The sequence below is a fragment of the Equus asinus genome, chromosome 23, assembly GCF_041296235.1.
Source record: "Equus asinus isolate D_3611 breed Donkey chromosome 23, EquAss-T2T_v2, whole genome shotgun sequence".
NCBI classification, from domain to species: domain Eukaryota; kingdom Metazoa; phylum Chordata; class Mammalia; order Perissodactyla; family Equidae; genus Equus; species Equus asinus.
This window is the reverse complement of record NC_091812.1, coordinates 39,951,278-39,969,507: the sequence shown is the minus strand read 5'-3', so window position 1 is coordinate 39,969,507 and position 18,230 is coordinate 39,951,278. Positions and strand designations below refer to the sequence as shown.

Below are 18,230 nucleotides of genomic sequence, written 5' to 3'. Positions count from 1 at the left end.
GTTAAACAGGTGGTGCAGAACCACTGCTCAGAAGGCTAAGAGAGATAGCAAGAAAACAAAGTCAGGGCAGTTCATCTTCCAAATTTAGGACTTAAGTGCCAGCTGAGAAGCAACCTCTGCAAACAGCCACTGAGCCACCAAACCAAAGCTGGAAAGCTGTGAGTCCCATTTCTATTTCCCCTTCTCCAACCTCAGCAGCCGTGAGATGATGTTCGGTTACATAACAGCAGCTCAGGCTTCCTGAGTCTACCAGGGGTACCAAGTTGGGGGGAGACTTTGAACACTTCAGGCAAGAATTATTTGCAAGGAGAAGAGACAATAGAAGGCTGCAAGGAACAAAGGCATACTATTTCAAGCCAAGAAGTCTTTGTTCATTTTAAGGATACGACTTAAGTAATAGAAGGGCAGGAAACAAAGTATATCCAGGCTGTACTTGAAAGGTAAATATGCTCTATCTCAAAAGTTAAAACAAGCTTGGCCAGGAGGACAGAGCCAACTGATAAATTCAGTGGTGCCGGGGCCCAAGGCCAATAGCTTCAGAGGGACCCAGGTAAGGGATGTGAGAAAGAGATTCCTGAGTGGGAGGTATGGGTGGTCCGGCAGTCTAGCCAGGCCTCCTGTCAGATCTGGCTTCGAAGCACGGCTTTGCCACTAAGCTGTGTAACCTTAAGCACACATCTTAACCAGTTCTCATTTTCCTTAATGTGAAATGGAAAAAATTATAGGACCCACCTGGGAGACTTATGGGTAAGATTAAATAATATATATAAAGTGTTCATCATAATCTCAGTGCATAGTAGACTCTCAATAAATACTAATTATTACTACTATTACTATAATAGTGAAGTTCATGCAGATCTAAGTATATTATGATTTTTCTTGCCTTCCCTCAGTACTTGTATTTTAACAATGGGTTTTTCAAAAAAGCAAAATCATTCATTTAAGAACTATTCTTCATTCCAAGCTTATGTTTTTCCTAACTTTTGGTGGTTAAGGGTTCTCTTTTTTTTTATGAGGAAGATTGGTCCTGGGCTAACATCTCTTGCCAGTCTTCCTCTTTTTGCTTGAGGAAGATTGTTGCTGAGCTAACATCTGATCCAATTTTCCTCTATTTCATGTGGGATGCCGCCACAGCATGGCTTGATGAGCAGTGCTAGGTCTGCACCGGGGATCTGAACCTGCCAACACCAGCCTGCCAGAAGCGGAGCATGCAAACTTAACCACTACACCACCAGGCCAGCTCCAAGTGTTCTCCTTTTTAATGAAATGCTATTGATGGGGGAGGGTAGCATTTTGCCTCCCTGGTTAAGTTTATTCTTAAGTATTTTGTTTTTGATGCTGTGACTGGGATTGTTTCCTTCATTTCTGTTTCAGATATTTTATTGTTAGTCTATAGGAAATCAACTGATTTCTATATATTGATTTTGTATACTACAAGTTTATTGAATTCCTTTATTAGTTCCAACCAGTTTTTTGGTCAAGTCTTTAAGATTTTCTATATATAAGATCATATCATCTGCAAACAGGGACATTTTTACTTCTTCCTTTCCTATTTAGATGCCTTTTATTTCTTTCTCTTGCCTGATTGCTCTGGCTAGGACTTCCAGTACTATGGTGAACATGAGTGGTGAGAATGGGCATCTTTGTCTTGTTCCTGTTCTTAGAGGAACAGGATTTCCTCTAAGCTAATGCAGGCCTCATAAAACGAGTTTGGGAGTATTCCCTCCTCTTCAATATCTTTGGAAGAGCTTGAGAAGATCTGGCATTAATTTTCTTTAAATGTTTAGTAGAATTCACCAGTGAAATCATCTGTTCCTGACCTTTTCTTTGGGAAAAGAAAAGGTTTATGACTACTGATTCAATCTTCTTACTCATTATTGGTCTGTTCCAATTTTCTATTTCCTCATGATTCACTTTTGGTAGGTTGTATGTTTCTAGGAATTTATCCATTTCTTCAATCCAATTTGCTGTTGTTTAACTGTTTAGTCCCTTATGATCCTTCTCATTTTGTGGCATTAGTTGTAATGTCTCCTCTTGCATTTATAATTTTTTAATTTGGATCCTCTCTCTCTCTCTTTGTTTTTTTCTTTTGGTTAATCTAGCTAAAAGTTTGTCAATTTTGTTTATGTTTTTGAAAAACTAGCTCTTAGTTTCATTAATCTTTTTAATTGTTTTTCTGTTTTCTATTTCATTTCTTTCTGCTCTGATCTTTGTTATTTTCTTCACTCTGCTAACTTTGGGCTTAAGTTTGTTCTTCTTTTTCTAGTTCCTTGAGATGTAAAGTTAGATTATTTATTTGAGATCTTCCTTTGTTCTTAATGTAGGTATTTATCACTATAAACTTCCCTCTTAGAACTGCTTTTGCTGCATCCCATATATTCTGGTATTTTCTGTTTACATTTTCATTTCATTCAAGATATTTTTTGATTTCCATTTTGATTTCTTCTTTGACCCATTGATTGTTCACATGTATATTGTTTAATTTCCACATTTTGCAAATTTTCCAGCTCTCCTCCTGTTACTGATTTCTAGTTTCATACCATTGTGATCAAAAAAGGTCCTTGGTATAATTTCAATCTTCTTAAATTTGCTAAGGCTCGTTTGTGACCTATCATATGATCTATCCTGGAAAATATTCTGTGACCATTTGAGAAGAATGTGTATTCTATTGCTGTTGGTTGGAATGTTCTCTATATGTCTGTTAGATCCATTTGGCCTAAAGTATAGTTTACGTCCAACATTTTCCTGTTGATTTTCTGTCCGGATGATCTATCCATTATTGAAAGTGAGGTATTGAAGTTCCTTAATTTATTGTCTTGTTGTGTATATCTCCCTTCACATCCATTAGCATTTGCACTATATATTTAGGTACTTCAATGTTGGGTGCATACATATTTACGATTATTATATCTTCTTGATGAATTGTCCCTTTTATCATTATATAATGATCTTCTTTGTCTCATTACCATTTTGCCCTAAAGTCTATTTTGTCTGATATGGCATAGCCTCCTCCACTCTCTTTTGGTTTCCACTTGCATAGAATATCTTTTGCCATCCCATTACTTTGAACCTATGTGTCTCTTTAAAGCTGAAATGAGTTTCTTGTAGGAAGTATATAGTTGGTTTTTTTTTTTTTTTAAATCCATCTAGCCTCTGTATGCCTTTTGGTTGGAGAATTCAATCCATTTACATTTCGAGTAATTATCGATAGGTAAGGACTTACTAATGCCATCCTATTCACTGCTTTCTGGCTGTTTTGTAGTTCCCTTGTTCTTTTCTTCCTCCCTTTCTGCCTTCCTTTGTGAAATAACAATTTTCTGTAGTGGTATGCTTTGATTCTCTTCTCTTTATCTTTTGTAAATCTACTGTAGGGTTATTTTTGGTGGGTACCATGAGGCTACTGTATGGTTTTTTTGGCAGTTACCATGAGGATTACATAAAAAATCTCATCGATATAACAGTCTGTTTTATGATGATAACAACTTAACTTCAATTATATACAAAAATGTACACTTTAACTACCCCCTTTTATGTTTTTGATGTCACAATTTATTTCTTTTTATGTTGATTCATTATCAAAATATTGTAGCTATAGTTATTTTTAATACTCTTGTCCTTTAACCTTTATACTAGAGTTAAATGGTTAATACTCCACCAAATTACAGTATTAGAATGTTCCGAATTTGACTATATACTTACCTTTACCAGTGTGTTTTATATTTTCATATGTTTTCGTGTTACTAATTGATGTCCTTTCACTTCAGCTTGAAGAACCCCTTTCAGCATTTTTTGTAAGACAGGTCTAGTGGTGATGAATTCTCTCAGCTTTTGTTTCTCTTGGGAAGTCTTTACTGCTCCTTCATGTCTGAAGGACAACTTTGTCAGGTAAAGTATTCTTGGTTGGCAGGAATTTTTATTTCAGCATTTTGAATATATCACCTCACTCCCTCTAGCCTATAAGGTCTCTGCTGAGAAACCCACTGATAGCGTTATGGTTGTTCCCTTTTAAGTTACAAGATCTTTTTCTCTTACTGCTTTTAAGATTCTCTCTGTTTTTGATTTTTGACAGTTTTATTATAGTATCTTGGAGAGGATCTCTTTAAATGTTTTTTGATGTCCTACGACCTTCACAAATTTGGATATCCAAACAACTCCCCAGATTTGAAAAGTTCTTTGCGATATTTCTTTACAAGGTTTCTACCCCTTTCTCCTCTCTTTTCCTTCTGGAACTCCATTAATTCACAAGTTAATTCTTTTAATGGCATCCTGTAGATTACATAGGCTTTCATCACTCTTCTTCATTTTTTCCCTCTGTTCTCTGTGTAACTTCAAAGTCCTGTTTTCTATCTCATATATTTTTTCTTTTGCTTGATCCATTCTGATGTTAATGCTGTCTGTTGGATTTTTTAAAAAATTTCTTTCATTGTATTCTTCAGCTCCAGAATTTTCTGTTTGGTTCTTTTTTATGATTTCTATTGCTTTTTGTTCATGTATTTTTTCCTGATTTCATTGAATTGTCTTTCTGTGCTTTTGTTGCAGCTTGTTGAGTTTCCTTAAAATAGCTATTTTAATTCTTTAAATTGGATGTCTCCATGTCTTTGGGGCCAGTTGCTGAAAGACTGTTATGACCCTTTGGTGGTATCATGTTTCCTTGACTTTTCATGTTGCTTGAAGTTTTGCATTGCTGTCCTTGCATTTGAAGTAGCAGCCACCTCTTCTGTCTTTATCAACTGCCTGCGGGACAGAAATACCTTCCTTCAGCCCTACTAGTGATTCTGAGGCTTTCTCAAATCTTCTATAGATACACCTGTTCCATGCTTCTTGCTCCCGCTTGTGGCAGGATTCTTAAGCTTATATGCCTTCCCCCAATCCTGAAACACACCAGGCCAAGTGCCAACAGCCTCTCTTTTGTTTTCCCAAAGGCGGCACTAAAGCTCAAGTTTGTAGTCTCTACCTGGCGCTCAGATTCAGGCCAGCTTTCTGCACATGCTTAGGAGCCATCTGCCAAAGCTCATTCTCACCACTGCCATTGGGAGTGTACACTGGGAGCCCGTCAGAGGGTGGGAGTGTATGGGCAAGGCTCATAGAGTGATGGGGGTAACCATGGGCCAGTTGAGGGCATCTGTGGCTGTGGCATTCCCAGTGGTTCATGGGAAGGCATCTTGATGGAGTCTGTAATAAAGTTAGTAAGATCTGTGCCCCTTTAATGACCTCCAACAGTCCTATCTGCAACTCTCCCAGACTCTTCCCACCCATCTTACATCCCATGATTCAGTACTCTGGATGGGATAAGAGAGAAATGAGCCCTTCTGGAAGTGTCCCACACAGCTGGGGAAGCCAGTATTCACTCAAACATTCTCCCTTTCCTCCACAGAATAAATCATGGGCTGGTCTCCCACAGAAGATCTTTCTTGGCCCTGAGCTGTGCCACCTTGGGGGTGGAATGATGCATATCAAGTCAAGCTGTTTCTCTTATCTACTCCAATGTGCCCCAACTCATATTTTTTGTTCCAACAGCAATGTTGAAACGTCTCCTCTGGAGACCTGGACTTCTACAAAGGCTCTTTCATCTGTGGGTATTGTCTAAGACAGTGTTTTTGGGGGGTTCCCAGACTGTGCCCAAGAGGGAGACAGTTCACAGGCCACTGCAGAGTCCACAGCTGGAACCTAAGTCGGTATGCCTATTACCCAATGCAGAAGTGAGTGAGACTCCTCCAGGGTCTCTTGGCACATGGTGCTGGATCCCACAGCTGCCACAAAGGCACTTTTGTCCATAGTTAAATACCAAATTATTGTTTTGAGTAAGGAATAAAAGCAAGGGATGACTTATTCCACCATGATGCCAATGTCACTCTCTTTCATCCATCTTTTCATTTGGTTTTCTAAATCTTCTACAATGCTGCTTAGCATACAAAGAATCCCTCTGCAAGAACAGCTTTGATGAGAAAAAAAGAAATAAAGATTTGGACATAAATATTGATACAGATAAACATTTCTCTGACAATTTTTGGAGAAAAGGATAAAAGAGAAAGGTTGATGAAAAGTGTCAGTGCTGGAAACCTAATAAATGAGAGACAGGAATAACAGGGACTAAGTGAGTAAGTCTTTGTCAGTTCCCCACCCCAACAGCCGCTTAAGGAAAACTAATCTTGCCTGAAGTGAGAAAGGGGATTGCAAAAGAAAAGCAATTTCTTAATCTATGATTTGTTCCAGAACCTGAGTTTGCCTAGGTAAGTGATTCTCTGTAAATCTGATCTTATGAATAATTTTACATTAATATAGATGGGATAGAACAGAGGAAGAAGGAGGTCAATACCATGATTCAAGCAATAATTTCATATCACAGTTCCCAGAAAAGATGATTTTTTGCCAACTTAAATTGTTTTAAGAACAATTTCTGCCTCTGGGAGCCAGCCTGAGGTAAGACTTTTGAAATAAGCAAAATTTATCCTCAACATTCTTTCCTGCCATTTCTCTGCTCCTTGACAGTTTTCAGGGAGCCATTGGTCTTAGGCTGCCTCCTGGCTATGAGGTCACCACACTCAAACATTGCCTCCTCCCCACCAAGTCTTCCCCACCTCAATTGCCTCATGCATTTTACTCATTGAGGGCATAATGTCCACAAGTTACCAAGAAGGTCCTGAGGATACAAGAGGACATGGAGGACAAGGACTCATAGGCTAGTTAATGGAGACTTACAATGCGCTGTGTTCCAATATGACCCACTAACCTCTGTTATATTATAAATGACACCATACTCTACCCTCTGAGTATCTGCATTTTAAGAGGATCTCCAGAGATGAAAAACTCATCCTAAAAGGATGATTCTCCTGATAGTGGAAATTTTAGTAGACAACAGGCTCATGAGAAAGAAATGATGGGGCCCGAAGTGTATTTCAAACCATAAGATGAAGAGAATTGTTTACACTAAGTCAAACTATCAAGTAGTCTCCACAAAACACGTAAAATTTTTGATAAAAATATACTGACCAGCTACATAGAAAGATAAGCAGATAAACAGAAACACAGATGGACAATAAATAAATGCACACGTGGCCTGGGAAGTTTACTGATGATAACTTACATAACATCTTGTCACATATTTAATATAAAAATTTGTTAACAGATGTTGGAGAACTGACAAGGCTAACAGGGAGCACGGAACGTAATGTTGAGATGGATATTGGAGAAAGCAGCTATCACCATCAGGGCTGGGGGAACAAGGGGAAGAGTTTGGAAATTAAATCTTAGAAGCTTGAAGGAGGAGTCTAGGGCTGGGACTCAGACCTCTGAGGAGGGGCTGCTGCTTGGCAGTTTATGGGGCTCCGAGTGCTTGGAAGAAGGACCACAGAGTTGAACTGAGACCCCTGAGGAAGGGACACGAGCTAGCTGGGTTGGTGTCTCTGGAGGGGTGCAATGGAGCTGGTTCTGGGAGTGTTGGGAAAATTGCAAACTAGAATCAACTGTACCTAATGGAAGCACTGCACTAGAGGTGAAGAGCCTTTGCTGGGGTGATGGGAGAGGAATAGGAAGCAGACAGGAAGAAGCCAGGCCCTTCTGCTTCCTCCAGCCTTCCAGTCTCCATCCAGAACCCCCTACTGATGAGGCCTAACAGGGGTCCAGCTGGCAAAGGAGTAATGGGGTTTGCATAATCCCAGCCTCAGCATCATAAAGCCAAACAGAGAAGGATCGGTTTGAAGGTGAGGAACAGTAGTTTAATAACCAACACACATCTCATCTTAGATCTTACAATGTTTTACAGTTTTGTTTTTCAGAAATCTCCTTTGCTTTCAAATGAATGATTTAAAATTTAAAGTTATACCTTTTAATTATAGTTTTTAAAAGTTACTTCTGACTGATGTAACATTCAGTTCATCAGTCGTCCTCTTTCCACATGGAAAATTAAACCCTCATTTATTGAAAAAGTATATCCAATTATAACAGATGGTGTTCCCTCAAAAAAAGCAAATATCATGGCCAGGGAGTTTCCACTTCATAAGGTTTAGAAGAGACCATTCTTTCCCATAGGGACACGATCAGGATTTGAATTGCATAATAAAAATATGGAGATTTCTCAAAGATTGACTAATCAAAGCACTCAGCATGTATCTAAGTGAAGTTTCAAAAGGCTATGACTGCCAGAGAGTTTTGAGGGCTCCTGTGTACATATCTAGGTTTTGCGAGGGGCTGGGGGGGAGAGGATATAATTATTGAAAGAGTTGGTAAAATATTCTTTCCACAACATAAATAACGTCATCAAAAACTTTCTGAGAGACTACCACATACCAGGTACTATTATAAGTACTTAGCACAGTTTAACACATTTCATCCTCACAATGACTCTAGAAAGCATCTCTCTTTCACAGACGAATTAACTTGCCCAGAGTCATACAACTAGTTAGTGGCACAGCCAGAATTTGAACCCTGCAATCTGGTTCCAGGATACCTACACTTCTACTCCATCAATCCTCAATGTGGTATACTCAGAAATTTTATAACTGCTTATGATCAAATATATATTTCCAGAAAATGTGGTCTTAAATCTAAAGCTATCAAATGTCTTTTCTTAAAAGTTATGAGAGTAAAGAAAACTGGTCAAGGAACAACACTGCCACAAGTTACCATTTAGTGAAAGAAACATATTCCAGCCTTCTCTCAGCCACACACCACCTAACTAAAAGTCACAGAGAGGTGGACTCGGAACTCCACAATGGGTTCTGCGTAGCGGGTTGGTGCCGCCATCTTGAGGCAAAGGGAATTCTGGGCCACAGTTCCCTCCTTAAAGGGTATAATAAGGCTCCTCTAACTCTCAACCTCCAGGGCACGTGCACAGGGACAGAGTGGAACTGTTTTATATCCATGAAGCACTGTCATATGACATGCCATTGCTCACATATGCATTATTCATGAAGACAGAGAGAGAAGATCTGTGTTTCAGAAAGGTTACATGAGGGAAGAGTAAAAGCTGGGATGCTATAAATTATTATTCCAGTCATCTATGTGAGTAAGAATGAAAGCTTCATCTGAGCAAGCAGCGATGATGGAAACGAGGAAACAGATTTGGGAAATAATTACACTAGTTGCTTTCAAGTTGCAAGGCACGTAGGCCCAGTCAGATTATCTCAGGTAATAGACTGTAAAGATGGAGGAGGAAATAACAAACATGGAACTAAGTAGTCTTGGCAAATTTCATAGAGAAATGGATCATTATCAGGATATGACACAACTCATGCAACCTATTATTTCAGTTTACTCATCATTTATGCTTATTCATGATTCCCTACCTCATGGCTTTTAGTTTTACAGTTTTCTCTGCATTCCTCTCTGTTACTGTGTTTCTCTATCATCTGCATCCCTCTGTAGATGCCTCACCTTCAAATTCCCCAAGAGAGAATATGATTGGTTGAATAAATCATTAGCCGATATAGAGTAGCTTTGTGAAGAAGAAAGCTTTTGTGCTTCCTCATGGGTTGCCTTTGAGTCAGATTCCATTCTTTGTTCAGTGGAGCATTTATGTATTGTCAGTACAAATATAGAGGATATATAATCTGTAGAAGTTCAAAAGAAAACTTGATGTGTGCAGGATGTTGCTGGGGGAGGCTGGTGGTGTCTAATGCCTAAGAAGCCTCACTAAGTGATGAATTTATCACAGTCTCTTCCTCAATCTTGCAGTCTAAGAAAATTAGTTTGAAAATATACCAAGATTGGGTTTATCTCTCAAGGTGAACACCAATTAAATAGGTCCATGGAGTCTAATATATGAACCAGAATGCTAGCTTCTTAATTTACAATGAGAAATTTTAAATTATAGAGACCTAAATTATTAAGTCCATGTGACTTATATATTCTCTTCCAATGGGAGGACTCACTTCTTCATCCCATCCAGGAAGAAAGGGAAAGGCAAAGGGCACAATGTGCAAACCAGCTGAGACTGCCTATACCCTAACCTTCTTAAGAACTTTTTTAGGAAGCCTCACCCAACAGCTTCTGCTTATATTTCAACAATCAGAACTGTGTCACATGGCCATATTTATCTATAAGGTGGGCTGAGAAATATGAGTTTGGGCTGGACTCACTGCCACCCACAAATAAATTGGGATTCTCCTTAGACATAGAGAATAATTAATATTAGGCAGGTAGGCAACCATCAATCTCTTCATAAAAAATAAACCAAAAAAATAGAAAACATGGGATCCAGGAACCATGTAAACCATCACAGGAGAGTGACATCAGCATCATGGTGGAATAAGTCATCCCTTGTTTTTGTTCCTCACTCAAAATAATAATTTGGTATTTAGCCATGGACAAAAGTGGCTTTGCGGAGCTGTGTGCTTTTGTGGGGGACAAGGATGGGGAAATCAATTGTCCCTCCATTGGACACAATTAATTTGCATATTATGAGCAAGAATCATTTGCTTTACTATCAACTGTCTAAATTTACAGTTGTAAAATAGCTCAAAGGCAATGAAAGGTGCAAACCTCATCAAATCAGGTAACCTGTAAGGATATGTGCTAAACAAAGCCTAAGTTTCCATTGAAGACACCCAGACATTTCAGTCTTTCATAAATTTTCCCTACATGATCCACCCTTATATGACATTCTACTTTATTGCTTTATATTTCTAAAGCCGTATCTTTGTTCTCACTGTTCCAGATGAGATCGTCCTGAAATGTGATGCTTTTTAGAAGCAAGCTGTCCTGATTTGTCAGATTCTCTATAAGATTGCAGTTTCTATTGATTTTTTTTTTTACTAATTCTTCTCCCCTTCTCACCCCCACCCAATTTATTTCCTTGCCATACTATGACAGACTATAGCTGTACCATAGTTGGCTATATTACATGGCCTTGTAGCACAATCTTATTCTGGAAGCTAGCACTGTCAAGGATGGAACTGTAGGAGGGCAGGGAGTCATGGTAGCAGAGCAAGCTCTAGTAGAAATAACTAACTGTGCAGTATACAAGGAGGGGACAAAGGCAAAGGTCTGGGTGGAGTAACTTGGGATTATCAGGATTATCAAGATAAAGGCTAACTCCTTAGGAGTAAATAAAGAGGTCTGGTTGAGAGAGGAATAATGCACAGCCAGAGTGGCAGGGACAGCATAGCCCACCATGAAAACTCAAGGACCAGAGACTGCTATTGAGAAGATGCAGAGAGGCATTCTTAGTTACAGAATTCTATTTCCCCTATCCAGATTCCAAACTAAACACAGAAAGAAGCATTTTTCATAATGCATTTCATGCCTCCTAAGCTTTAGAAATTCAGAAGGAATAAGGCTGAAGTATCCAATTATAATAGTGTTTCCTGGTGTGCATTCAACTTTCAGTTGAAATATCTGCTCTGGAATGGATTTCCTCCTTCCTCTTTCTTTGCTACCTCAAATTTTAAATCTTTAAGCTTTGTTTAAACCCAGAAGTCATCTCTCAAGAATATGTTAGGCAGAACAGAAGCCTGAAGCCCACTTGAATCCCAACCTCAGTCCCTGGGGGAATCACCTTAGAGGTTCTTGAAGTTAGCAGAGCATCTAGAATTTGGAGCACCCGGCAGCCTGAAAAGTAACTATCCAGTAAAAAACCTAGTACTGTAACTGACTTTTGGCTAACCAGAGGGAAGCAGAAAATCTTTTAAAATAAAATTTTTCTCCCAATTGTGAAAGTAATATAAACTTATTGTAGAGAATAGAGAATAAAGAAAAGCAGGAAGAAGAAAAAAATCATCCAAAGTCCTAACAATGACAAGATCTATTCATCTGATTTTGTTTCTTTCCAATCACTTTTATGCCTTTAAAAAATGGTTCTAATCTTATATTATATAGTTCATGCCCTACTTTTTTCAATAAGATAAAATATGTTAACATTTACTAAAATTTTAATAACCAAGACAGCATAGTATTGGCGTTAAGATATACTAATAGATGAGTGGAACAGAATTGAGTCCCGAAATAGACCCACACATACACTGTCAATTGATTTATGACAAAGTACCCAAGGCAATTAAATGGGGAAAGAAAAGTCTTTTCAACAAATGCTGAGGGAACAACTGGGCATTTACATAGATGAAAATTAATCTTGACCCACAACTCACACCATTCACAAAATTAATCCAAGATAGATCATAACCCTGATATAAAAGCTAAACTACAAAAGCTAAACACTAAAACTTTAACTATAAAGAAGAAAATGTAGGAGAATATCTTTGCAATCTGAGCAAAGCTTTCTTAGACCTAACAAAGGCACTAACCATAAAAGAAAAGAGTGATAGATTCATCAAAATTAAAACTTTTGGATCATCAAGAGACACTGTTAAAAGAATGAAGAAAAAGAGCTACAAATTCGGACAAAATATTTGCAATTCATATATCTGACAAAGGACTTGTATCCTGAGCATATAAAGAACCTCTATAAAATTCAACAATATAAAGACAAATAATCCAGATTCATCACCTACGTTCATTTTGGGTAGTTGGCCAGGTGGTCACAGGTAGCTCTCAGAAGACAGCTGGATGAATTAGTTTGGTAGGAAGCAGAAACATCTTTGACACAGAAGATGGTGTACAATCAGGGAAAGGAAACAAGGAGTGAGGGACAGTCTCAAGACATAAAGCAACTGGAAAATCCAATTCAATATAATTAAGAGTTGGATATACTTTACTTTTGCTAGGGGGTCTGTATCAGTCAGCTTTTGCTGTGTAACAACCATAAAAATCTCAGTGGAATACAAGATGCATATAGCATTTATTCCTCACATGTCTGAGGTTGGATGAGGCAGCTCTTCTTCAGGCTGTGGTAGCTGGGGTCCCTTTACTTCACACTTCTTTGGATCAGCTGAGGTGGCTGTGCTCCACATATCTCATTTTAAGGCCCAGGCTGAAGAGGGAGCAGCTGCCCTGGAGACAATCTACTCATAGCAATGGAAAATGCACAAGAGAGCAAGCTTCACTATAAGTGTATTTCAAGCTCCTCCGGGGCCAAGGAAAGTCATATTAGCTGGGACCAAAATTAGTGGGAGAGCCACCCACCTTTAGAGAAGTGACTCTGAAATGAAGGCAATTTTGCACCACCACCACCACTACCACCCCACACACACATCCAGGGGAGGAGAGTGGCAATGTCTGGAGGCATTTTTGGTTGTCAACACTGCAGGGAGTGGGAAGTGATACTGGCTTCTTATAGGCAGAGGCCAGGGATGCTGCCAAACATCCTACAATGCACAAGAAAACTCCGCTCAGCAGAGAATTACCCAGCCAAAAATGTTAATAGTGTTGAGGTTAAGAAAACCTTCATTAGAGGGAGGAATTGCAAAGTTAGGTGGCAAAGGGCATGGATATAGGGATGAATGAGGAAATGAGGGAATTAATCCAATCTACTATAGATCATAAATGTAGATTCTCCTATTATAATTCTTCGTTGAAAACCTAAAGATGATGAAAATATGGAACTTTTGACTTAAATTTATAAAACATTAAAAATATATAAACCTGGCATTCCAAGTCCCTTCAAAATTTTGAGTACTTATGTAAACAATCATGGCAGCAAAAGCATATATCAATGGTGAATGTTCACAATATCACTCCTAGAGCAATTCTGAAAAGAGAAAACTTCCGAAAATATTCTCAAAAGGCTAATCCCAACAACATTGCCCCATCTCAAAATCAATCTCAGTTAAATCATGAAAGGCTGGAGAGTCATGAGGTCTCCCTGTGGGCCAGGTATCAGGCTAGAAGTAGTAATTGCTATTAAGGTTAAAAACATTTCATGGAAATACTCACTTAGGGGAAGGGTATTCAAGTCCTTGATATCTGGTTTGACCATAAATGACATTTCCAGTCAAGAGTTTATATGATAAGATTTTATATGATAAGACCATGGCTGCAATTTTGGATTTGTAATATACCTTGTCTTTGATGTTTCTCTTAGCAGTTTCATTTGCCTTATAAACAAAACAGATCAGAAACAAGAGGAAAAGAGAACGAAGCTCTCATACTATTACAAAGCTTTGTTGTGAAGCTGAGGCATATTCTGTTGACACCATGAAATATCATTTTCGCTATGATGTGGGCCATTGAATGATGTCATTCAGCTAATATTCTTTGTTTCCCTATAGAAAAGAGAAAGTGACTATAAGACATGAGATGCAAATTTAAGGCTATAGATTTAAAGCAGAAGTCAGGATATTAACAAGTGAAAATTCCAGAGTATTATTAATACACATAAGGTGGGATTGGCTGATATGGGTTTTTGTTTACTGCATTTGCCTTTCAGGGGTATACTGGTTGGGGACTTAGCTGCCAACAATAGAATCCTCTCTAGATAGTTTAAGCAAAAAAAAAAAGAAAAAGAAAGAGAACTTGTTAAAGGATAACAGATAGTTCACAGACTTGCTTGGAGGATGAGGGGCCAGACTCTGAGGGCACATCGTCAAAGACAGTGTCCAGACACACTTTGGGGTGGGGGAGGCTTTTCTGAGTACATTACTGCCACTGTTATTTAGTACTTATGATACTCAGGAGCTAGTGCCAGAAGTCCTGTTACTAGTAGAACCTGACACTTCTGACACCACTTACGCCAAAAGATCAGTCTTGCTTTCTGTGGCCACCTGCTCACACACTGCACTTGGAGAAATCTGACCATGTGGACACATAACGATTAATAGAAGATCGGTCACACATTTGCACCCTAGCTTTAAGGGAATCTGACCATGCAAGTTTTCTGAGAAAGTCATACTCATAATATGGAAAATTACTAAAATGAGAGAAAATATTTGATGTTGTTGTGTGGCCACTAATAGAGAATATCCACTACAGAAAGAAAGAATATCAAGGCGAAGGGAAAAACAATAGTAACCAGTGTTCCATGGCAAGAGCGAGCAGATGTGGGTTAAACAATAGCTTGGCAGGTCTGCAACACAGGGTGCTATAGATATGGAAGATGAGATGGTGCAGGATTCTAGCTTGTCTCACTAAGCCTCCTGAATCTCTGTCTTCTTGTCAAGAGAGCTGTCCACTCTGCAGGACTCATGGATGGTGCAAGGGCCCACAGTTGCAGCCTGGTCTTTAAAAAGGCAAGAGTTTCTATGAGATTTCTTCAGTTCCTGTAAAGTGACTACCCCTATAATTTGAGATTCATGTCTTTGGCTTAAGGCTTTGGTCTCATTATGAAATGAAATTATTTCCAAAAAGGGTAAATATTCTATGCCCATCTGCCATTTACATCCAAATGTGGATGACTTTGAGATCCTTTCCTGCAAGCTCACCCCTTTTCTTTAAGTTAGATATTCTGTTACTTGCAAGTGAATGTATTATAACTGATAGAATTATTGGTAATTCTATATATATACACATATAATTCTATACATATCATGGGCAGAATTGTTGATAGAATTGATAGGGTATCACTCTTTAAACCAACAATAACTTAGTTAAAACTACATCATCTCAAAATAAAGAGTTGAGTGGTAGAGTGGACACTGTGCTATACCATCCAGATCCACTTTCAGGGATAGAGGATTTATTCCCAAACCTGGTATAAGTGCTGCTGGCTGACACACTTCATCTGTATCACTCTTCGGAAAGTACCTTGAGCATAGAGATCTGCCTGAACCAAGGGCATACTCCCTTCCTTGGGGACAGCCCATAATAGGCTGGTCAAATCAGTGACTGATCTACATGAGAACATAAAGGCTGGGCCAACTTACCTCTACTCAGGCCAACTCTCAATGGCCACACCGGCGTCAGAGCTCTTTGTGAGGTCAGCTGAGGCCTTTGCTGTGACTCCATCACAGCTCATCTCCCTCTGCCCAATCCTGCTTCCTTCTCTTCCACAACTACAGATTCCAAGAGCACCCCTTAATATACTTCCTGCATGCTGATCTCCATTTCAGTCTGCTTCCTGGGGAACTTCACCTGTGATAAGAGGTGTATTTATTAGAATTAGGTTCAGTAGCAGGTGATCAATAACCAACATAATATGAATTAAACAGCATCAAAACTTGTTCCTCCCAAGTCAAAGTCTATATCAGAGGCCCAGAGGTGGTATGGTGCATCACAGGAGGTGCAGAGACCAGGTTCTCTCTATCTTTTTGCTCTTCTCTGTGTAGATTTGACGTCATGGTCCAAGATGGCAATACACACATTCTAAACCACAAGACAGAGGAAGGGACAAAGAAGGAACAAAGAGCACACTTGTGCTGTCTCTTGAAGACTGTCCCATGAGTTGAGGGGGCCCAGGGGAAAAACTCATGTTCCTGTTAAAACTTTAGGCATTTACTATGTCTTCGATGTTTTTAGTTTTCTTGGCCCTGTGACAACCAGGTCATGCTTGGACCTGCTTTGACTACAGATCTTCTCTCTGGACTCAAGCTTACTAGGATGGCTCTCCTCACTGCCCACTCATTCTCCCTGGGCCAAATTCCTATTTCCTATACTCGCCCATCATTTGCTTCTGGTCCCAGCATTAGGCCTAGCACTTATACTCACTGCCACCAGCCCTTAACACCACACTTTAGAAACAAAATGTGACCTACAGCAACCCTTGTTATAATTTGTTCTCTTCTGACCCTCTCATTGCAGGCAGAATCACTGATTCCAAAAAAAAAAAGGCTTGATCTTTAACCAAACTGCTAACTCATCACCAATTACTTTTCTTGCATAAAATCACCAGTTGCCAAAACATCCAGTTTGGCCATTTCAAATTATTTGGAATAATGAGTTTTCATATTTGGAATTTATCTTTATTTTCCTATTTTCATTTGTGCAAAGTTTCACAACAGGAGTCTCTTTTACTGATTGAGAACATATTTTGACTCTACAATAAAGGATATTATTTTGCCCTACTCTTTTCACCATAACTTGACAAAGATGGTGTTAGAAATGTATGACAACAAGTAACAGCATGGGCACTGACCAATCAGAATGGATGCGAACTGTAAGTAACCTGTGTGGCTGTACCAGCATCTAAATCCTGGCAGTGACCATGTGATGAACATCGTGGTGTTGTGTAGTCGCAGGAGGCAGTATCATGTGACAGTCAAGCATACAGGATCAAATCCCAACACTGCTGTTTACTATATGGGGCCTCAAGCTTTCCCTGAGCCTTAGTTTTCTTATCTGTAAAATAAAGATAAAGTCCCACCTTCAGAGCATTTATTAGGAACATTAGGGAAGATAATTCATGTGGAGTATTTGACACAATGCCTGACACATTGCAAAAAGTTCAAGCTACTTTTATGGTATTTAGCAGCTATTTTTATTATCTTGGGCTCTTTTGCAAAATTCCTGTAAACAGTGTTGAGCAGAATGTCCAACATCACTTTTTGTAAATTCTTCTTAGTTCAATTCTGGTCACCTGATAAACAAAGGTCTATTTTAATTGGCCTGGAGGTACAATAAGCTAAATTTAACATTTGGTTATGAAGACTATGTTAGCCATCTTTGAACATAATTGTTACCTCTCTTCCTGTGGTATTTAAATTTTTATTTTAATAGCATAGTGGTTAAAAACACAGGCTCTAGAGGCTGACTAAGTAGGCTTGTAGCCCAGCTCTTCCACTTCCTAGCTGGGAAAACTTGGGCCAGTTGCTCTCCCCCTCTGAGCTTCATTTCTCTCATCTATAAAATGGATATAATCCAAATCACTTGCCTTGTAGATTCAATGATATACTTTAGAACATTTAAAACAGTGCCTGGCAGAAAGAGGAATCATTCAATAAACATTAGCTATCATTATTTTATTGTAAATGATCTCAACTCCTTTTGTGAAGTAGAGGCAATATAAATCATAAACTTAAACTATGATTAAACCACTAAAGGAACTTTTCCACTAATTTTTTCATTATATACGGTCCTGATTTTTTTGAAAAAGCCTAGAAAATGTTCATATTTACTTATGGCTGTATAAATAAGGATTCAAAAATATTCACACTACACTCAGATGTGTAGAAAGCACATAGTTTTTTCTTTTTTGGTGTATAATTAATCTGATTTCCTTCATATGCCCCCACTTGTCAAGTAGTAGAGCAAGGGCAGTAGCCAGATGTTCTCATGACAGCAGAAGTGAGACAAAGCTCTCAAATCTTTGTGGTGACTTCTGGATCAGTGCTTTTCTCTGCCACTGAGTAGCTGTTCTGGGTGCTCCCTAGTGCTGAAGGGTGACTGGTCTCATCCCTGTGCATTTATCCGCTGCTGAAGTCAGCAGTGGGATACCTCATGGTGGTATCTCTCAGCTCGGTTGGAAC

At 38.9% G+C, this 18,230-nt stretch overlaps 1 protein-coding gene across 4 annotated transcripts in view; it reads right to left on the bottom strand.

Moving 5' to 3' along the window:
- IL33 (interleukin 33) overlaps positions 1–18,230 on the bottom strand; it is a 160,737-nt gene that overhangs the window by 121,492 nt on the left and 21,015 nt on the right. For all 4 annotated transcript variants that reach the window (XM_070495370.1, XM_070495374.1, XM_044756748.2 and 1 more), the window contains exon 3: positions 15,693–15,900. The gene's annotated coding sequence lies outside the window, so the exon portion shown is untranslated. The remainder of the gene's footprint in view (positions 1–15,692; positions 15,901–18,230) is intronic.